At 35.4% G+C, this 23994-nt stretch overlaps 1 long non-coding RNA gene across 1 annotated transcript in view; it reads right to left on the reverse strand.

The window, feature by feature from the left end:
* Positions 1–3419: 3419 nt before the first annotated feature.
* The window catches only part of LOC311437971, a 116383-nt gene continuing 95808 nt past the window's right edge, over positions 3420–23994 (reverse strand). The window contains exons 3-8 of the long non-coding RNA XR_014693870.1: positions 9019–9170; positions 5863–5959; positions 5544–5654; positions 4339–4577; positions 3753–3954; positions 3420–3555 (exon numbers count right to left, since the gene is read on the reverse strand). This is a non-coding gene — a long non-coding RNA (uncharacterized lncRNA). The remainder of the gene's footprint in view (positions 3556–3752; positions 3955–4338; positions 4578–5543; positions 5655–5862; positions 5960–9018; positions 9171–23994) is intronic.

A 23994-nucleotide genomic window follows, 5' to 3' on the forward strand; every position in this document is an offset into this window, starting at 1 on the left:
CACCCAGTGTTCAAAGTGAGGTCCATCTGTATGGGGAATATGAAGTCTGTACTGCTACAACTGTAGAGAAAAATTCAGGTTTCACACTCCCTGCTGTAGTTTAAGATGGCTAGTGGCAGTTCTACATGCCTGAGTTATCTTTCAAGTCATCTTTTGTTATGTAAGAAGGGATAGTCAGGTGAAAGGATGACTCAAGAACAGTACTCACATTGCTGAGGGTTCGTATCATCTGGCATCTTTACTTTTTTTCTTGTGTCATAAGCATCTTCCACCATCTTGAATTTCCAGGTGGGAATCTACTGTATAGTGAGAAGGAAAAACAGAAGTAATGCAGTGAATATTATAAGCCTGTTTATTACACGCTGTAAACATATATATATGTTTTAACTCCTATTGAGGTACAGTCATCAAACCACAGTTGCCCATAGGTGGTCTACTGTACATCTTCAGCAAGAGACTGACAGACATAAGCAGGTTTAAAGGTTCTAATTTGCCCAGTTATTTAAAAAAAAAAAAAAAAAAAGCAACTAAAATAATAAGTATATTGAAGTAATAAGTATAAGCATACAGAAACATAAGTATATGCATACATCCATAGATACGGATCTGACATGTCTCTCTATTTGGGAAAATGAAGAATTGATAACAATTTTAAAATTAAATACACCTAGTTTTGAAAGACACCATGAAAGCTCACTACTTCTTACAAACTGGTTTGATCAGGCTGCCCAGGGAAGTGGTGGAGTCACCATCCCTGGAAGTCTTTAAAAGATGTTTAGATGTAGAGCTTAGGGATATGGTTTAGTGGGGACTGTTAGAGCTAGGTCAGAGGTTGGACTCGATGATCTTGAGGTCTCTTCCAACCTAGAAATTCTGTGATTCTGTGATCATGACGCACCATTCCTTGCTAAGCTGACATAATACGCAGCAAGTAAGATTTGAGACTAAAAGTTCCTGCATTTTCATGTACATTCCCTGCCAATTTTCATTTTCCCTTTTCTTTCTTGAGCTACAGAACAGAATGAACATGAAGACCTTCTGACCAAGATCTTTCTTCTTGGAAAATAAACTGTGATTCAGCAGCAGTCTAAGTTACAGGTAGGCACTTTAAAAAAAATAAATAAAATAAAATAAACACATCAGCTACAGTTATCAAATGAAATTTGAATAAATTGTCTTTATTATAACAAAAGAAGGTTATGGATTTTGCCTGAGGTGTTTTCATTTATAAAAGTATAGTAGTCAAACAGAATCACAGAATTTCTAGGTTGGAAGAGACCTCAAGATCATCGAGTCCAACCTCTGACCTAACACTAACAGTCCCCACTAAACCATATCCCTAAGCTCTACATCTAAATGTCTTTTGAAGACCTCCAGGGATGGTGACTCCACCACTTCCCTGGGCAGCCTGTTCCAGTGTCTAACAACCCTTTCGGTAAAGAAGATCTTCCTAAGATCCAACCTAAAATTCCCCTGGTGCAACTTAAGCCCTTTCCCCCTCGTCCTGTCCCCAGGCAGGTGGGAGAACAGACCAACCCCCACCTCGCTACAGCCTCCTTTAAGGTACCTGTAGAGAGCAATAAGATCGCCCCTGAGCCTCCTTTTCTCCAGGCTGAACAAGCCCAGCTCCCTCAGCCGCTCCTCATAGGACTTGTTCTCCAGGCCCCTCACCAGCTTCGTCGCCCTTCTCTGGACCCGCTCAAGCACCTCAATGTCCTTGTAGTGAGGGGCCCAAAACTGAACACAGTACTCGAGGTGCAGCCTCACCAGAGCCGAGTACAGGGGGACGATCACCTCCCTAGCCCTGATGGTCACACTGTTTCTTATGCAAGCCAGGATATTGTTGGCCTTCTTGGCCACCTGAGCACACTGCTGGCTCATATTCAGCTGACTATCCACCATCACTCCCAGGTCCTTCTCTGCCTGGCAGCTCTCCAACCAACAGTCAAATAGAATGTAAGTGCTAGTCCTGACTTGTTGGTAACTCTTCATGCCTGAAGTCTTTTCTTCCTCAGCAAATATTCAGTAGGTACAGTGAACATTCTTTCTTGTGTTTAATAAGAAAAACATCTTATTAGTAGTAAATGATCTTCTGATATAAAGTAGTGACGTACAAATCAGAACCAATATAAATATTGACATTTGAAAGTTGCAGTTAGTCTCTGCCAACAAAAGATGGCACTGCTCAGTTTTCTTCAAAACTGTAATGTCCATTCACTGAAATTAAATACTTTTAAAACAGTTCTCTTGTCTTTGTCAAGAACGTGCACATTGAGATCAGTATTTGTTATTACTGATTAGCTAACAAGTTGGCCTTAGATCTTTAAATATATGTTTCCACAAGTCCCAACTGGAAAGAACTAAGTGCCAATAATTCACAAAATACTCTTGCAATTTAAATGGTATTAACAACCTCTTGGAGTCCAATTTAGACTTAACCATTATTTTATGGAAGCAGTTTTGCAACAAATGGGAAATGAAAGGAAAATAGTTTCCAAGATTCTCTCAGACCAGTCTTTTTGTATGCAATATATATTAGCCATTTAAATATTAATTCAAATGCCTGTTGATCAAGCTATGCCTTTTCCTTGAAATTTTCTACCTATAACATAGCTGTACCCAAAAGCAGAGATTTTTACATACATCTGAACTTTTTCTATTGCCTTGTAACAAAATTAATTAGCTTTATATTATAGGGCTTTGCTAAAATTAGATAACAAGTAATAATCCCATGAATAACATAAATTAAAAATTGAGAACAATAAGAAATAAATATAATTTATTTAGTGTAAAATAAATTTGCAATAGGTCTGTGATCAAGATTAAAAGGAAAACAAATGCCAAACCCCAAACAGTAATAATCACAGTAATAATACATAAAAGTCAGAAATCAATTTAGGTAATAGTAAGGAAAAAAATCACATACCTTAGCAAGATGTACAAATACACAGAATCATCTATTTTTGGGCATCATCTTATTCTAGTATGATCTGAATTATCTAATATATATATATATATATATAATAAAATAATATATATAATATATATTTAGACTGAATTACATTGTCAAGAACTGAAATTTCCCAGGGTATCCAAAATGCTTTTTTAAGTGGAACCAAAAAGGTTCAGATGGGTTTGGCTAAAGATCATAATTTACTTTGATTCTTTGATTTGGGGGAATATGTTTCCTGTCTTTTTTCTTTTTTTTTTTTTTTTTTTTTTCTTTTTGTCAATCGTTGGGGGATATTTCTGTATGTCAGAAGCTGCATTTCAGATATTACATTTTCAGCTTTTTTTCTGGGTTTGTTTTTCTAAAAATAGTCATGTTGTGCTGTGAGAACACCATTCTTGCTCCTTTTTAATCCTTTCCATATCTCCCTCCAAAACAAAGATAAAAAATACAACAAAATAAAAACTGCTAGGCGAATAATTCTGTATTTTCTAAGCTTCTTTGACATAAGAGGAAAGGTTTTGTGGATTTCTTTCCTACCATGACAAACTATTCAGAGCATGGTGAAACCTCAGAAAATCCTCCCCAGTTCTGATGGCTGCCATCTTCAATGTGATTGTCAGCATTATCGGGATAGCCAGAGTTAAAAATAAAAAAAAAATAAAAAGAAAGAAAAAAAAAAAAGTCATGGCAAATTCAGCCAAAAACTGTAATTCAAACAAGATCATAGAAGTTTATGACAATGACGTTATAACAATTTAAACAATGAAATAATGCAATTTTTCAAAATGGCAATACTGACCTTTTTATTGGCAGAGGAGTCCTAGTTCTTATATGTAGCTCACTAGGTCAGTCTCACCAGTAAATAGGACAATGATGCATTGATAAACGCTCATGATTATCCTCACATGGTGGAAAAAAAACTTCAGTTTTATAGGTCTCTGCACATTCGCACAGCAAGAAATCACCTCGCCTCATTAAAAATACATTACCACTTTGTTTATCTGTTCAGAAAGAGGGTTTTTAATGAGATTCATCTTGAATTACTGTTTTGAGAGAAGCAGCGTATTAGATAGTACACATGCATTTCAGTCATATGTTCAATGCAGTAAATCTGGCAAAAAAGGCTTGTCCAATTGAATCCCAAACCCACATAATATACTAAAAATTAAGCTTTAAAATTCACTATCTTGTAGCTTGTATTCCTTGTTGTGTGTTTTGACCTTGTAAGTTGGGCATTCCTCAAAATTTATAAACTCATTTGAATTTTCCAGTTTTACCCTTTCCCCCCCACCACCTCCCTTTATCTTAGGCTCCATGGTGAATTAACACAGCAACTTTGCCCTATAGACTTCCTCTCTTGCTGCCTTAGAGCTATTTGCCCTTACCATGTTCTGTCTGCATCACTGCAGGGCCATCTCTTTCTGTACATTTCCATCACGGCTGCATTCATTAACGGAAATTAAAAGAAGGTGGATATTGAAGTGATGCTGCAGGAAACAGTCTTCCCAAAGAGCTGAACTTTCTGCTCCCTTGTTGCTCATGGCAAACTCTGCTGACTCCTGTCACAACCCTGACTGGCAGCTTTTTCCCAGAGGTAACGAAACAGGCTCCACTCAGGAAATTCCTGTAATTGCATTATTTTTCAGGTGCTGAAAACATTCATTTATTGCCAAAGTTCTTGTGAAAGAAAAGACTAAGTAATATAGAATAATAGAGCATAGGAGAGAGGGAGTGAATTTTATGCTTAAAGTTAGTGCTAAAGTATAACAAAAAATTTGTTAATTAATTTGTTCAGACAACAAATGGTAGTTGACTGCATTGCAACGTTCCCCACAATGACTTAAGATTGTATTTGATTCTTTAATAGAGGGACATGATTTTCATGATGTACATGTATTACTGTTTCATGATGCTGCAGCACCAGGTCATGGTTTGCAGACAGATGTCTTCTCAAACATTGACATTCTTTCACACTTTGTATCACAACAGAGAGTGATATTTCTAAAGAGTTAAAACCACTCAATTTCCTACAGGTGATCTTTTTCCAGATAACTAATTTAGACGTGCTGGAAATGTAAACCTACTGTTAAATTTTCATTCACAAGGAGGACGTTTTTAACACAATGTGGGGATAATTAAGGTGATTGAGGTAAAGGATGTTCCATTTTTATACTTTCTTTAAAATTACCATATATTAGATTTGTGAAAATCTTTTAGACCAATTTAATTTCAGAATATCTAATTATTAACTAAGCTACCTCACTATATGTCTAAAAATAACATAATTATGCATTCCTTAAGATCGCCAAAATCCATATGCTAAAAGGCTTAGCACAATAAAACGTAATAGGAAACAGATTTCAGAGTATAGTATGTTGTACTGCGTATAGGCTGTTGTATGGCCAAATTCCTAAAAATAAAGGCTATGAGCTATGATCTTGAAATTCAGTTGTATGTTATTGTATTGTTTTCCAAGTCTAATGTAAATAATTAAGAATCTTAAATAAGAGAGAGTTAGAAACTCTGTTTTTGGCAGCTTGAAGACCTCTGCTGCTTGATGTAAGATGACTATTAATAAAGAATAACTTACTTGAAACGTGAGTTATGCTGACATAGTATCAAACGTGGGCTGAATAGGGTAAAAAGTGATTATTCTCAAGAAACACCAAGTAGTACTGTGATATTCCAATAATCCTCTTCTCTACGAGAATGACGCATCATAAATATTTCATCAATCATCAGAGAAAACTCATTTTAGCTCTTCTCCCCTCTACTGCTGCTTCTTAAATTCAGGAGCTGTCCCTCTTTGTAATTGGCTTAGCGAGCAGCTCCTCCTCTTCTGCCCACCTTATGTTTTGGCTTGAATATAGTAGTTTTGCACTTAGAGCAAAATTAAGTAAAACACTTACCAGTCTGTGGAATAATGAGAATTTAGATGCTCAAGTCTAAAACCACCGCTTCTTTATTTGCTGACATCAGCTCCTGCAAGTGTGGTTCACAGCAAATCTGAAAGGAAATAAACATGCACTGCTCTTTGTTCCTAACTTTGTAAAGGTGTTTTCCATTACAGACTCACTGGAGAAAATATGAAATCAAGGATAAAAACCGAAGATTCCCATAGTCAGGAGAATGTCCTGATCACTAGCTAGTATAAAATTGTTAAACAAATGGGTAGACTTCACTCCCAGTCTCTGACATATGAAACTTGTACACACTTACCTTCAAATTTAACTACACCTAAACATGTAAGTTGTAGACCATGTGAAAAACTGAAGTCTAATAAGAAACTGACATAAAAAAAAAAAAGATTTTTAAGTTTAAGAAAAAAAATGGTTCCTTCCAAAATTAAACATTCTGACAATGTGCGGCAAGGACATTTGATAATTCTAAATTTCTTCTAGAAATAGTTTTTTAAAAAAATTAGAAAACTTCTGAGGCAAAACATACTTTTTGTCTCTTCAATTTGCCTAATGAAACCCAAAGTTTTCCCTTGGTTGCTAAAAATGGCTACCAACAGTGTAAAATTTCAAACATATTAGTATTGTATGTAAACTTTGTTTCACTAGAAATTTCCTGAGCAGTCCAAACCATTCACAAATAAACAAGAAAATAATATGTTTTCAAATATAGATTAATGGAGCTAAGAGCTTTTTGGTAATACAGTTTTACTTGTTTCAGCATTTCTTCAAACTCCTTTTTTGTAATACTCTTGTATCAGATATGCTTACTTTTATTAATAGTATAATGCTATTTATAATTAGCATGATATGTAAATATAAATAAATATAATTTATTAAGTAAATATAGTCTTGTTCTGTTTGTTTTATAAATGGCAACTAATGTAATGTAGAATAGAAGTATAATACTTAGCTTACAGTATGCAAAAAAAATATCTTTTAATAGATGGTGTTCACTTGCAACAAGTGCAATTAGGAATCAATCTCCTTTCCATTAAATGCAGCTTCCACGCAATATATCTGTAACATTTTTGTTGCAAAATAAAGCAGCTTTAAGAGTTCAGGATTCTCAACAAATTACTTGATTCTGATTTCCATGAGATCAGAGAGAGCTATGACTAATTCTTATGTTTCCTTACAATTTACATCATTGTATAAAAAGAACCCACAGTATTTCCTAAACTTATACTTTTAAATGTTTTCTAATCTGTTTTCCTTTAGTTTTATGTTATAAAGAGACTCCTTATGTTAAAAGAGACTCTTATATCCCTAAATTTAAAGTCTTAATGTCAAACATCTGAACAGAAGACCTCAAAAAGGAAAATGAAATAACCAGTTGCTACTTTTGGGGTTTCACAAAATTATTACTGTAACTTTGAGAGTATTTGATAGACTATGTCTTTCAAGCTTTATCAATGTTAAAGGATCCACTGTAAAACAAAAGAGCTATCGGATGCTGTATTAGTTGTTTCCTCTACTTTGACAATGCAATTTCCCCCCGACAGTCTGGTAGTGACTGATAAACCCTGGCTTCTTCCTACCAAGAAAATAACAGTTTTTATTATTCTAGAATAGTCTCAAAATGAACGACATGCTATATGTATTGACTTCTATCCAACCCGTCTTTTTGGAGCCTAATTATTGTAAAGAAATGTATGGTCTCCCTTATCTAAATAAATTGCATCTATAACACAGTCATTTTTATATGATTTAAACTCTATATGTTTATCTATATAGGCATTATTTTATTAATGTAATGCCAACAAATTTTAGTTAATAAAATTTTCCATAATTTGTGTGAAAGTACCCACATTTCTACCACCTCAGATCTGGTCTATCTTTTTCCAGAACTAGTCAATCCAGTTGCCTATTTCAAATTTTAGAGCTGCCTACCTTCCGATTGTCTCTTTGGATGTTCTTTTGTGTTGGTAGTTTTGCTCATCTACTGATGTGATGATTTGGTTTAGTAGGTGGCAATGTATGATCAGTGGTTCTTTATCATGGAGATTCAAAGAAAAGAAAACAAACAAACAAACAACAAACCAACACAGAATAAGATCCAAAGCCAAATGCATCTAAAATGTGACCAGACTAGAAAACCATAATGTGCTTTCTCACTTCAGATTCTCCGATACAGATATACATGTTATAAATGAGAAGTAGGGATTTTGGCCATGCAACATCTTACAGATCTTAACATGTAAGAAATAAAGATCCTCTCTTATCTCCATGATAATTTTATTTGGGTTCCTTGATCCTCTGGCTGTAATGACTTATAAACATCCCTTTTCTCCCCATACACTTCCCCCATCTTATGGAATACATTATAAAGGTTTTTTTTTTTTTTTTTTTTAACATCGCCTTTTCATTTAACTGAGGTCTGTTTCAAATTTTAGCAGTTTGAATTATAAATTACTACAAAAACTTCAGCAGATGTGAATTTCCTCCTCATGGTGAGAAGGCAAACCTGGTCCAGACATGGAAAAACAAAACTCCAAGTGTGGCAGTGACCATTCTTTTCTGACTGGTCTCTCTGACATTTATAAGGGATGTTTTTGATAAATATATATATGTATATTATTTTCTTTTAACCTCATTTGAAGTACATGTTTTGGAATAAGTACAGACTATTTTTTTCCCATTCGTTTTAAAGGGTTTCTTTGTATAAGGATGGATGATTAATAAAATAAAAAGCATATAACATGTTTTTTTAAGTTCTGTGGAATACCTTTGAACAGTTCAGTTAAGTAAATCTCATACTTTAATATCTCTTATTCTTTCCTTTCCTGCTGAATTAGATAGAATTAAGCAATATATACATATTTTCTGTTTCCAGGTTATTTTGTATGTTACTCTGTAATATTTCAGAAGTTTAGAAATACTTCATTAAAAAAGGACATATAGTCAAAAAGTTATATATCTAAGAGATCTAACTAATTAGTCCTGTTAAATCCTGTGCAAGGATATTCAATCTGTATCTAGGTAAACTATATGAATCTATGTAAATCTATGCCAATTTCATATCTGTCATCTAACAGAAATGTTGGTGAAGTAAATATGTATAAAATTAATTTTCATACCATGATTTTATGAGATAAAGTTAATTACCTTTGGATAGGCTTCAAAGATCAAAAAAAAAAAAAAAAAAGAATCCTCCATGAGTTCCTGAAGAGTTTTTCGGGACTATCCAACTGAATGGTGGATCAGTGCTAATGTCAAGTCATCAATGGGGAGCATCTTCCATAGGAATAGTTTCTATCCTAAAGAAAGAATACCACGATTAGTACCAACCCAGATACCATGTTAATTAACGCTAAACAAGTGTTTCCAATTCTGATGTTTATTTAATTGTATGATGAAAAGAATGGGTATATTTATTATGCTTAGTAAAATTAAAATATTTGTCATGAAGTTTGAGCACGTCTGTTCCCATATGATAGCTCTTGTGGCCAGCACTGGTAAAATGGTACTGAAAATCTGAACCTAAGAGGAAATTTAGGTAATTACTATTTTTTTTTTTTCTGTGACAACAAAATGAGACAAGATTTAGAAAATATAAAAAATCCATGCGTTTAAGAACAAATAATTAAATTCCTTGTTCAATAACATAAATGTTTCATCTAGTACAACTGAAATAATCTTTTTTAAGAAAATCACACTTATTATTTGCAGTTGAGTTTTTATCTTATTATCATGTCCTTAGGGAAGTCCTTTGAGTGCTCTGGGAATTAAAAGAACAGTAAAATGGTTAAGTCTGATCTGGATCCAAATTCAGCTTGTATCTTTTCCACAGACTTTCCACATCCAACAAACCTCAGACAAAACCTTCTATCTGGTTCAGAACTCTTCATCTAAAATTTCAAAAAATGTTATTTTAACAAAGCTGTTTTTGTTCTGTTCTTTGAAGTGTCATACTGATCAGGGCCCCCACTGGAAATGTTTTGTACTGGAATTATGACAAATTTCTTTTCCAGTGATTAGTCTGTAATTGCAATATACGTTTTCATTTATCACGGGCTAAATAACATGAAATAAAAGGTTTAGGATTTGTTTGCTTCCCTTGTCATGTCCTCCACTTTAAGATAAATATGCAAGAAATACCAGTTTGCAAATACTAAATTACTTGGTTTGATCATTTTACTTTCTAGCATTTTTCTAGTTCTCTCCCTTCTACTTTTCTCATTATTCATCTGCATACACATCAAAATGATGAAACGAGTCCACAATATACAGGTTTTCTTTCTGCCTTTAAACATTATGCTTGCTCACATCTACAATGATCAGCCAATATAATTAAAATTTTTTGATGGGTGAAATTCTTTTTCATGAAAAAATTACAAATATCAGTAAAAGGAATATTGCTTGTTTCAATGTATTATCAATTCAGACTGAAATCTATGACTGCGTTAAAAGAATTATATTTTTATAATTCATAATTGTTTTCAAATCAAATTTCAAATTTTCAAATTCTGATTTCACTTTCCTCTTCAACATGTTAAATGATTGAATAGTCACTGTAACAGACAAGATTGCTATACCATTTTGCCTCATGAAACAACATAGAAGTGACCTTTTTGAAGCTATGCATCAGTTTCTTATCTCTATAGCATGAGGTTTGAGTTTCTTTGGTGTCTATACTTCTTCAGCGCATGGTGAAAAGTTCAGAGTCTATGGAAGAGTTAGGTGCCAAAGCAGGCACAAAACCCTAAAGACCAGCACATGTTTCAGACAAAAACTGGACCCAAACCAGTTTCAACTGTATAAAGAAATCTGCATACAGAGACTAAATTGTTGAACTTTTGGCCTATGACCATTTAATGAATATGGCTGATAACACTAGCGGAGGAACGTAGGTGACAGTGGTGAGCAGACCTTTTTCTTTTTAGCAGGGAATTCCAGGAGATAAAAGCACGTAGAACTAGGTGAAAATGAAAACTAGCTTACCCAGAACTTTCCTTATTGTCTTGTTCCATGGAGGGAATTAATGATATGTAATGATCATTGTTTGAATCATAGTGAGATATTTCTAGGCATGCTGCCAGGAAAAGGTGGTATGTATAATTACATAAAATGTCCCATGAACAGCTGAAATAATTCTCTTTATATACCCGATTCCATGGAGATACAGAGAAAAAGCAGAGACTTAATACAACAAAACCTTGCAATCAACTACACATTGCTGTTAAAAAGGTAGATTGAGAGCTCACAATATCAATTGCATCTTTGGAATAAAATTTATGAATATAAGTCCAGAAGAGAGGTTCCTTCATCTCAAATATGCAAATTTTCTCTGTATTATTAAAAACAATATGATTACTCATAAAAAAAGAGGTGGAAAAAAGAGACAGGAAGAACGATACAGGCGAAGTGGAAAGATCTTTTCCTGCCTTCTATCATTCAAGTTAAATTTCTGCCCACTACAAACTTGATTTGAGGATACTCTGACTAGTTTCAAAAAGGTGTTTGAACTAAAGGTAATCAGTAAAGAAGAAAAAGTATTCTCAATTAATTTTATTTCTAAAATTTTGTTGCAACGCTAAGGAGTGACTGTAGATATCATCTTTTGTACATCTAAACATACTTGAAAACTAAAAACGTAGCTGCAACTACACTCTCACCAGTCCTTTTCTGATGAGCTGGTTTCAAACTATGTATTCCTTCACGGCAACCGTGGATGCCCAGTATCTTGACAGTGAGAATATTATAAAGAACAATAATTAGGATTAGAGTTGTCCTGTGGTTCAACCACACAACGCAGTTTTTGTATTCTCTTAAGTGAGGTGTGCACATGTATTGGTGATTTTAGTATCTTGCTGTGTTCTACTAAATTTGCTAAACCAAAATCCCACAAAACATCAAATATCTACAAACAAGTAAATTTGGTATTGAAAATGGTGTTTTATGCTTCAACTTGCTTAATTCAGCAGAGAACGTTCCTGTTCTCCTTTCTGCTTGGGTGCTACCATTCTGATCTCTGCTTAACTGGAATTAGCCTTCAAGTTGTGTGCAGAAGACAGGTAGACCATTTTAAGTGCCACATGAATCACAGTCCTTCATTTGACCACAACATTTTTAGGCATACTATTAAAAAATGTCATATTTGGAAACCTTTCATTTGACATTTATCTGAACAACCATAATGTAACTGTATATAAATGTCAAAGGAAAATAAAGCAGTATTCTTATCAGTATAAATACCAAATGAATGGTTGTTTCCTCTGATATTTAGGGTTCTGGAAGGGTAGAGGTCAAGTGAGGTGCCTCCCCCCACAAAGGTTAACAGTGGTGATGAGCCAGGATATTGCAGAATTCTAAGGAAATAGCTCTCACCCATACTGTGGGGTTTGTTGCAGGTCAAGTTAGTGATTTGAGCAGGATCCTTCTAAGACAGACAGCTATACCCTTAGATAACACAACACTTAATTCCTACCTGCTTCCTCAAAGGCTGCTTGTCCATGACAGTTGTTTTTGTATTTTTGTTTGTCTTTTTCCTGTGAAGAATTTTTCCCTTTCTAGCTCTTAAATATATACAAGAAAAGCTTGCTTGCTGATCTCTTCCTCCTCCAAATTTTACTCAAATACCTGTCACAAGAGATATTGTGATTTTGTGCGTAAGCATGTGCAATCCTGTTCTTCAGGGGTTCAGTAATTATTGGAAGAATTTTTTGTGATTTTTTTCCTTTTTTTTTTTTTTTCTTCCATTTGAGGGTAAAAGCTATTTATCTGGAAGAGGAAGAATAAAGAAATAAAGCTCAATCATTGTTTGCAAGTTATATTCATTTCCACTTAGATCCTAAGAACCTGTAAGTATTTAGGTGCCCTATTCCTACTAACATAATTCTTCACTGAGGTTGTGGCAGTCACTCTTTCCTGAGCCGACCGATACTAAATTATTTTAACAGTATTTACCCATTAAAAACAGTAAGACACAATTTTCTAGTATTACTAGAGTCAGCACATTACAATGTCACCATTTGACAAGTCCCACATTCAAGCACAAAAGAGATTCCTGAAACCACTATTTTGGTGCCCTCACGATGTAATTATGTAGCACCAAGCCTTCTCTGTCAGAATCTCAGTTTTGTCAGGAGATGCCTGTGGACTTCATGCTGCCAAACTGCCCTCTGGTCTGTCTCAGGCCTACGTTCACAAGGGATCCCGACCTACCTATTTCTAGAGCCTGTCTTTTGCACTGGGTGTCTCACAACACATCCACACATCAGTACCATTCTGGGTGACTGACTGAGAGTGGTGTGAAGGTACATGCAATTTATCTTGCAGCCCTGTAGTTGAAATACTATCTGCTCTCCTTATTTCTCAGAATTTGGAGAAGGGAGATGAACCCAGGTATTCCACTTTCCTGGTGAGCACTGAACTACCAGTTTTATTATAGTATGTCTCATTCTCACACTTACTGAAATAGAACTGCAGAACACGGTTAAAACTGAATTATATTTGACAAGGAACGAAAGAGATATAAATGAAAACATCCAGATTTTGTATGCCCTTCATACAGAGAGCTGTAACATTTGCATTTTGTGAAACCCATCTACTTTTTCTCTGGTATCAGTAGAATAGAACTACTGCACCAATAAATTTTGGTAAGTCACCTGATAAATTTAACAGTGATTCTGTTATCACTAATCTAAAATTGTTACGTTAATAACTGTAAACATTTCCAAAATAATCCAAAATTTGTTCTTTGATGTCCAAAAGGTCCAAAAGTCAGCTTGTCCATGAATAACACCATAACTGCGTAAGATCTCTCAGCTTGGGATCCAAAATATTACGAGTCATGAAACCAATCAAATTCTTCCACTAAAGCAGAAAAGAACTCTTAATTTTTTTAATCTTTTTTAAGCATCCACAACATAAACACTTCCTATCCATAGCCACAACTACAATGCAAAGTAGAAAACAAAAGGATCACTGTCTAGAAATGCATACAATATTCCCTTATAAGATCTTAAAATACATTGGTGAGATACCTAACACTAATATGCACCATTCACAATTTCAAGTGCTAATGTTCTTATACACTGTAAGTGGAGACTAAAATTTAAACATAATAAGAAATGCCATTTCACATCATCTGATTCAAGTACATAATAAAGCTGGAATGATGTCATTGTGGGCTAAGAGCAGAAATTAGGAAAAAAACTGCTATATCATCTCATTCCTGGTAAAAACAAAAAAACAAAACATCACTATAACTCATTCCTCAGGTATCTGGATGGTAAATCACAGTGTGAAAAAAAAAAAAAAATTAAAGTCACAAACTTCAACAATAATGTAAGGGGAAACAAACAAACAAACAAACAACAACTAAACCATCCAAATAAAAAACAACCAAGTAAACAAAATAACAAAACCCATCCCACCTTGAAATTCCAGGGGAACATCCTTTGTATGCCCTCTGTAGTAGTCATTGCACCTATCCATCACGTTATTTTACCTTAGAAGAATGCTTCAAATCCAAAAAGTCCATAGGCAGTTCCTTTGCAATTTCTTAGGAGATTTAAAGATGAGAACAAACACCTCCAGCCCTTCCTTTCTATCATATTTTCTTTGTCATTCACTCCTTAGAAGCAGGATCCTTTGTGTATAGCTGGGACCTGATTGCCTGGAAAAGCCTGAGACCCTCTTTGGAGTCTAAAACTTGTTTCCAGGTCTCTTCTTTCAAGCATCCTGAGTTGCAGCAACAAGCTGCGTCTTTGCTCTAGGTTGCACCTTGTCCAGGATGTTGGCCTCTGAGGATCCCTAATTCAATAACTACCTGTCCCCGGGGTAACCTCCGCATTAAGTAGAGCAAGGGATTCCACAAGGTATCAAGGAATCTAAAATTTTAGTTTGTTATGCTGCCTAGGAATACTCAAATCTGCTTGCATTTCCTCCTGGTGCTTTACATAAAATAATTGTTTTTCTTAATTTCTCTGAAATTTCACTCCTTCACAGGCAAGAGTATAGTTTAGATTCATATAGTCAGGGAATATCTTATATTAGTCTTTTTAAGTAAGCAGTGAGTAAGAATGACATAGAAGGGCCTACATACAGGCTCGAGTTGCTTCTTCCACATAAGATATATTAGTCAATTCAACTTCTTTCTGTATTTGACTCTGCAAACATAGGAAGATGTGTGAAATGAACAAAGTATGTGTATATAAGCGTGATGGGTAAAGAGTGTTGATGTTGAACCTGAAATGAAACTAAGGAAAGCATATGATGTGTGAAACATATGGCAATACATATGTATGAAGTTTGGATCAGGATATGCATCACAAAATAGTAATAGTTTTTTATTCTGGGAGCAGAGAGTGATAAAGCAAAGGGGAATAAGAACCTCACACTAAAAACAAGAGAAGCTGGAATCTCCTTCCTCTTTGCTATTTGGCATTTCCTCTTGAGAGAAGCGGAGGAAGTATTTAAATATTTTATAACCTTCATTATTGGAACATACATCTCTCTATTACATTTTTGGAAGCATGTGTTCTATTTGAAATCAATATGGATGTATAAATATTTTTAGGAGATAATTATTCTCTATATGTAGGTGGGAAAGAATATCAAATTAGTGAGATCTTGCTTTCGTGGGTAACAGAGCAGCTGGCATTATCCCTCCTTTCCCTCCGCCTCCCTGGCCAAGGGAAAACACCTCTTATCCTCAACTTTAATTCCCAGAATAAAAGGAGAAATGGTTTAATGGTTCTGACTTCTTTCTTTCGATCTGCTGCTCCAGGTAATACTGAAATTTCATCTTCCATGTTTGCAATTCTTTTATCAGGTCACTGTGAACGGGTAGGAAACATAGAAAAGAATGTCATGGGGCTAGCACAGAACTGTAGAAAACAGAGGTAGGAAAGATCTAGGCTACTTCCCTGACTAAATGTCTGATTTTTTCTCAAAGACATTTATTGGTGGTGACTCAAAAATGGTATCTAACCTTCTGTACCCTTTAGACATAAGCATCCAAGGTTATGAGGAGGACCATCTCCTCTTTATCTAATATATGAAGCATACATCATGCACCATCATGAAGATTCACTTTAAGTACAACTGCCAATTGGTGGCAGTTCAGTGCCCTATGGTCTTCCCCTTCACTATTCAGACAGTGATGGTGGAAATGAAAATATCACCAGTGGTGTTGAAAATAGAATATACGTCCCTGGTAGAGGGGGTAGTTCTGGTAAAATAGAAACTTTTAAAGTGTTTGAGTCCAAGAAAGCTATTCAAGATTATTTGGAAGAGTCTGTGAAGAATTGTTTTTCCCTACTGTATACGAAGATGTGGCTACAGAGCCATGAACAGCAGCAGATACTAGTGCTCCAGTTTATCCAGCTGAAGCCTTGAAATCTTTAAACCTTTATATTTCTTTCATAAATACAGTAATTTAACAAAGTTCAAATGTCTGAGGCCTACCCTGTTCACCTCTCCTGTGTACTATCTTCCCAACTCCCTACTTCATTTACTTATATTTAAATAACCAGATTTGATGTAACAGCATCAGAACTGAAAATCTAACTTAACATGTTCTTTAAGAAACCAGTACAGAAAGGTAACAAGTTCATCACTTACTAAAAGTCTAGCTGATTTCTCTCATTGTTATGCATGGATAAAAGAAAAGGTCCCTTGTTTTAATCTTGACAGGAAAAAGAAATTGTCATGACTCAAAAGGTTTGACAAAGGGTAAGTGAAAATAGAGTATAATCAAGTGGTAAATGGAATATCACCATTCCATTATGTTCAGCAAACTAGTTTTACTAGGAGATTGTGACTACTGGAGTGAAGTATCCATGTTAAAACTAAACATAGTTAGCACTGCAGTGTATTTTTAATTGTTCGTTACCACGTATTTCAAATTATTTGTATTTTCTTCTGAAGGTTAACTTGGCATAATTCAGGCAAGCTGAGAGAGCTGTGAAACCCTCCAGATAGCAGAGTTCATCATTCTAAATCAACCAGATAGATTTCCCTTGAATTCAACAGACTGCAAGCTATTTTGCTGAAGCTTCTCACTCATTTACCATTGAAGCTTTAACATGAAATATAAACATAAATGAAATTTAAAACTGGATTCAACCATTAGAAAAATGGGTGAAATAAATTTGTTGTTTTATTCATCTACTTTGGTTTTAGAAAGATACTGACCAGCTTCATTCAGAAGGATGAATCTCAATTTTGAACAGCTTATAAACTCTGGAGGAGCTCTGATGAAGTTTTACCTTTGGCTCCTTACAAAGACTGGGGCAATACAGTTTTAATTTAGAATAACGTTTGGACTTTTGAATGATGCCATGTTCACTGCTCTTTGAATTACATGCTTGCATAGTAGCCATGGCAATATGCAGACAGTGAACGGCTTTAATAAGCACTCTGAAGAGTCTCTAATGCTCATGTGTTTGCAAACTCTTTCTGAGTCCCCATCTATTCTCAGTTAGAAAGCAATAAAACTGAGGGACTCTGATTAAATAATCTCAGATTTACTGTACTCTTTTTAGCAGTCTACTGGGCAAATATATAATCCTCACTTTCTGTCTTTCTAGCTTTTTTTTTTTTTAAATCCTTCTATTCATGCTGTCCCCTCTTTTCATAATGTTTTATCCCATTTTTTTTTAAAGAAAGATGAAACCTAAAAGAAAAAAAGCAAACAAAAACCAACAGCTGCTATATGTAGCTAATCAAACTATTACACTTTTTAAAATTTTATTTCCATGATGCATCTTTTTGCCCAGAGTACGATTCGCATTTGTAATCTTTAAGTCATCTGAACATAAGGAACATTATCTTTTCTTTATTGGTACAGCTGCCAGTACAACAGGAATTAGCCACTGATTAAGCCCGAATGTCATATAAATACTTGTATTGTTGTAATCCATACCAAATAAATACATTTGCTTAAATATAAGCATGTTGAGTAAGCAACAACATTTAATAAATTCCTGACTTTTACTTCTCTAATATCAGGTACGTTAAAATAAAATGACACTGAAGTAAATCTGGATATAGACATTAAATGAGAACAAAACAAAAATTCAGAATTCACAGGGAAAACAGTAAAATAAATGGAGATTAGATATAAACATTCATTTTGCCCAGGTTGTGAAACAGACATGAGGCAATTCTCTAGACTATGAAGCCCACTGATAAACCTGTACTACAATTTATTTAAATTTTATAATACTTATTTACTGCCTTTCTCCAGATGCACATGTTAATTAAGCTGATTTTTATGAATATATTATTTGTAAACCTCCAGTACTAAAAGGTCACAAACTGCAAAGTCTTAATTTCTTAAGATTTTGATTCCAAATGATTTATCAGATTTGGCTGCAAGAGCCGTCTGACTGCTTGTGGGAGAAGTGTCACTTTCTGGTCATTTGAATCCAATTATGAAATATGTACACGCAGAACATTCCAAAATAGCATAGCTGTCGCTATGACTGCATGTCACTTTTGTCTCCATATCGTTGGTTTTAGAAGCATTACACGAAATGAATTGCATCAACCTTTTGTTTCTTTTTCTATCCTTTTTTAAGGCAGCCTAGGAAGTTCCTGATGAAGTTGAGATAGAGCCATAAGTACAGATTTTCCTGAGTGTCCCACAGACACGTAAGTCATTTGGTTCATATGTGGGTGGTCTTTGACTTATTCAGCTAGCTCTGTTATAGACTCTCTAACACATCCAACCCAATTAGATAGATGCACAGTATGGTCTTTACAAAATATCATTCAGCCATGTATCCTGCAACAAGCAATTACAAGTCATCTTCAGGGCACTGATTTATCTCTCATTGCCCTACCAACTTAATGACCTTATGATTTATACTGATCATTGAAGTCTCTCCTTGGCAAGCAAAGTAATTATCTATCAATCTTATATTCTTTAAGGGAAGAAAATGTTTATTTTCTGTCTGCATAATAAGTTTTATGTCATTTTTAATGTCATGACTCCCACATGCACTGAAGATATATGTAGTGACTCCTAATGTCTCACAGAATGTCAATTGAAAATGCGATTTGACAACAGGCTTAGCTTCTATTGTCTGAATATTTGGCATTACATAATGAAGACGGTTAAGTCCTTTGCTTAGAAACTCATAAATTATCCTAGCACAAAGCAACAGGCAAATTCTGTTGTCCAGTCATGAAGTCCCACAGAAAAATATGAATAAGAAAAATAGCAGATTTTTTTTTCAGTACAGTTAAATATCAAGTCTACGAACAGAGATTGAGGAGCACCAGGATAGATCATTCTTCAGCACAAAGGGGTGAAGAAAAGACCTCTCACTGCCCTTCTGCCATTGTTTTTCTATAATTATTTGATTCAGAGTAAGGATTCCAGTACCATGTGTGTTTATTTTGAAAGAAAATGGGTTTTGACTGTAAATAGGAAAAACCTAGACTCAATTGCCTTATTTGCCAGGCTAAAATATTCTACATGTTCTTCTGGAAAGTTTAGACTATTTTGGATCTTTTTTGTATTAAACTGTAGAACTCTTTACAAATTGGGAGATTCTTAAATCCTTCAGACTAAGCCAAGGCTAACATTCGTAGAAACTGAGATTTACACATCATAGAAGCATGGAATGTCTTGGGTCAGATGGGACCTTTAAGATCATCTTGTTCCAACCCCCTGCCATAGGCAGGAATGCCACCCACTAGACCAGATTGCTTAGGGCCTCATCTAACCTGGTCTTGAACACCTCCAGGGATAGGACATCCACAATCTCTCTGGGATACCCTCTCAAAACGTGGCAGTGAGGTCCACAAACCTCACTCCTCTGCCCTGCTCCACAAAAGACAGTCACAAACAGGAGAAACAATCACTGCTGCTACCACCTTACTGCTTATTTCCATCTTTCTCATTACATCCTCTCAATCTTTGCAGATTGATTGAAATGTGTCCTCTATTAACAATGTGTTTTAAGACCCATGGCACAGCAGTTGTGTAAGATGACAAAGTCCCTTGCACGCATTTTGAGTTTGATGGGAAGATTCACTGTTCACGAAAGTTAATAGTGATAGTTCAGGTTGGGTACAGACTTGAAGAGAATGAGGTTCCAAGGTGTATAATGTACATCATCACTGATACAGATAAGATGCTAGTATTAATCCTGCCCATACCTGCAAGTATATATCAGAAAAACAACATTGGATTTTTTTGTTTGTTTTTTCCCTCACATTCGCAACAGTACAGATTTCAAATATCTTAACAACTATATCTATCATGTGTACAGATTTGTATCTGCACAATTCAAGGTGCCCAGCCTTTGGGCCTAGCTATCTTCTGATCCCAACATCACACCGCTCTGTTGCCCTAATCATTACTGTGCTATTTTAAAATTTCAAAGTGTCTGTAATAATGCAGACTATCAGAGAGGTTTTGATTTTATTGCATGAAACTGAGGTTACAGAAAGAACCGAGAGAGTGGCAAGAGGGTGCACTTGAGAGCGCTAAATATTCTGAGTTAGTTTTTTTAAAAGACTGTGTAGGTAGAGGAAGCTAAATTTGATGCACTGTCATTCATCCTAGCATTTGGGAGCACTCCCAACTCCAGCTTTGGAATGATCCAAAGTAAACCAAGGAGCCACGTGGATGATGTGATGCAGTACCTGAGCAGGCTTCCTGGTCATTGTTAGCAGTTTATGTATACTACATGTAACGGGACATAAAATACAAATAGCACATATCTCAATTCAGCAGTTTTTACTTCCTATTTACATCTAAGCATACCCTGTAAAATAACATCTAGCTCCAAGAAAATACTGCAGTATTAAGAGCAACATCTTTGAATCAGGCCCAGAGAAAGTACAGAAACCTACCACAAGACAACAAACAAGCAGGGACTGAATTCCACAGTAGGAGCATTGCTGACCAGTTCCAATTTTAAGGAATTAAATGTCATCAAACAAGCTATAGAGAAATTTTGAGTAGACTAGGTTGTTGCACATGTAAAATTTCCAGATTTTAGGCATTTCTTTTAGTGTTGTTTTTAAAATGTTTTAAAAGCATGGAAAAAATAAAATAAAACTGAGGAAGCTGACAGATCTCAAGCCACAGTGTTCCTGGGGAACCTTAATTTGAGTTTTTCCCATGGAGTCTGATAGCTGCATTTGAATATTTACCTCGACCCAGTTTAAATTTGGAAATTTTCATGGCTGTTTACTAAACTTTTGTTTTCAACTAAACAACTAAATCATGTGAGGCAAGATCATCCAGTTACAGTGGTATTATCCTGGACAAGTGTCATGGCAGCAGCAGCTCAGCAAAAATATTCTCTTGTGATAACATGGAAAGAGCAATTTAAAAGCAAAATCTATTGTAGGTCTGTGAAAACTGCTAAGTAGACAAAATAGTGGTGAATTGTCTAACTGCTAGGTAGAGAAACTAGTTGGGGAATAACAACCCCAAGCAACTCTACAGGCTGGGAGGTGAGTGTTTGGAAAGCTGCCTAATGGAGAAGGACCTGGGAGTATTGGTTGATAGTTGGCTGAATATGAGCCAGCAGTGTGCTCAGGTGGCCAAGAAAGCCAACGGCATCCCGGTTTGTATAAGAATCAGTGTGACCAGCAGGGCTAGGGAAGTGATCGTCCCCCTGTACTCAGCTCTGGTGAGGCCACACCTCGAGTACTGTGTTCAGCTTTGGGCCCCTCGCTACAAGAAGGACATTGAGGATCAAGGTGCTCGATCGAGTGCTCGAGAAGGGCAACGAAGCTGGTGAAGGGTCTGGAGAACAAGTCTTATGAGGAGCAGCTGAGGGAGTTGGGATTGTTCAGCTTGGAGAAGAGGGGGCTCAGGGGTGACCTTATCACACTCTATAGATAACTCAAAGAAGGCTGTAGCGAGGTGGGGTTTGATCTATTCTCCTACGTGCCTGGTGACATGATGAGGGGGAATGAGCTAAAGTTGTGCCCAGGGAGGTTTAGGTTGGATTTTAGGAAGAACTTCTTTACTGAGAGGGTTGTTAGGCACTGGAATGGGCTGCCCAGGGAAGTGGTTGAGTCACCATCCCCAGAGGTCTTTAAAAGACATTTAGATGTAGAGCTTAGTGATATGGTTTAGTGGAGGACTTATTAGTGTTAGGTCAGAGGTTGGACTCGGTGATCTTGGAGGTCTCTTCCAACGTACATGATTCTGTGATTCTGTGAATTACACATTTTTGCACTCAAGGAAGCACAGTATTAACTTTTCTTGGAAAAATGAACAAAAAAAAGTTATACAAAGATTGTATTCATTCTCTCTCTTTTTATTTCTTTTTAGACATAATTAGTTTTTGCCCATATTAAACTAATTTCAGGCACACTTATAAAAAAAAAAACCACAGTATTATTATGTTTAGAATGTATATTTCAAATTTTTTTTTTTTTTCTTCTGGTGGGAGTGTTTGCATCTTTTTAGCGTGTCGTTAGTATTGGAGTTTGGGGGGTGAGATTTTATCTGCAATTGTGAGTTTCCACAGCTCATAGATTTGTAAAATGCTGTATACACAGACCTAACCTTGTACGTACTATGCAAATAATCTAGAAAATTTACAACATTATTTTAATGATTTTTGCATTAAATATTAAAACACATTCTATACCTGAACACCATCTTTAATGCATCTTTCTTGAAATACATGAATATATTGCAATTTACAGCATCTTGAAATATTTTTTTTTTTTCCTGAATTCATAATACTCCTTCAAAAATTTTTTCCCACACTGTAGATAAATTCCACTGAACATTATCGAGATCTTGATTTTAGGTAAGTTTGTATGAAAAGACAAGTGCATAGCCATATTTTCAAGACTACCCAGCTTGCCTACATTTCCTACTTATCTGCTTCCTACCTAGCTGTCTCGTTTTAGGTATTTCTAGGGACCTGTCACTTGATATCTAGCACAATCTTCTTGTAAACTGATTTTTTTGGGACACTTGTTTACTATAAACAAGTCTTTGCCCTGTAAGATTTGCTCGGACCTCCTGTATGGCACGTAGACTTATGTGGATTCCCTCACCCTTTATCACAGCTGTACATCATACACCAAGCACACAAGACCCAAGAATGAATTGTTTTGTAGGTACACCAAAGAGAGAAAGGAAAAGCTAACGGTATTTAGAAACATGTTTTAGATCTGCACAGTGATTCACCAGTTATTTTTATTTTGGAAACTGAATTGATCTGAAAGTTAAGCATGTCTCATATATCATAGGTATGTGCTCTTTCCAAACAATCATGAGGACAGGAATTAAAAAATACTGATATACTTCATCTTAATCTACTATTTCCCCATCCTTCATTTGTACATTTTGTAACATACAAGCAAGTAGCATACAGGAGGCTAGGAAACTGTGAAAAAAAACTGTGATATGCTTTTCCCATGGATCTTTTTGTTGATGTAATTTCATACTAATAACATTCCTACTATTTACTGTTTCAAACTATTTTATCATGAAAAATATAAGAAGGTTTGGTTATGTTGGAAATGTCAGGGCCTCTGGGAAGAAAACATGGAAAACAGATGTTTGTTGTTTAAGGTTACAATGTAATTAAGCCAGTGGGACTAATATTACTTATATGTCATTACTTAAGAAGCAGCTGTTCCTCCCACCTCCTGCTTCACTGATTGGATCCTGTATATTTTCCACCCCCATAACACTGTCTCCTTGTCAGTGTAAGTTTCCTCTCTCTAGTAAATTGGAAAGCTATGTTAACATACATTTAAAGGAACCATCCTTAAACCTTTATTGAACAGAGGTCGCTAAGGGCCCTGTTATTCTTTACCCTTGTAAGCCATATTAGGAGTTTGATTGCAATCTGTTTGTTTGCCTAATCAGAAGCTTAGCCCATCTTACAATTAGAAAGGAAACACAATACTACATAACCGGCTCATATTATTTTAAGTAGCACTGGTAGAATCCAGGCTAAGTTACAAGTAAACAATTCTAGAAAATTTATGAAGAGTAAATATATAGCAATGAAATTTCTTGAAAATGAATGGAGAAAATAGTGTATTGGTAGAGATGCCAGTAGCACCTGGGAAAGGCTACTGGCCTATGTTCATGTTTCCAGGAAAAGGCAAACTTGAGGAACGTAAAGATGA

The sequence above is a fragment of the Aythya ferina genome (assembly GCF_964211825.1).
Source record: "Aythya ferina genome assembly, chromosome: 5".
Lineage (NCBI taxonomy): Eukaryota > Metazoa > Chordata > Aves > Anseriformes > Anatidae > Aythya > Aythya ferina.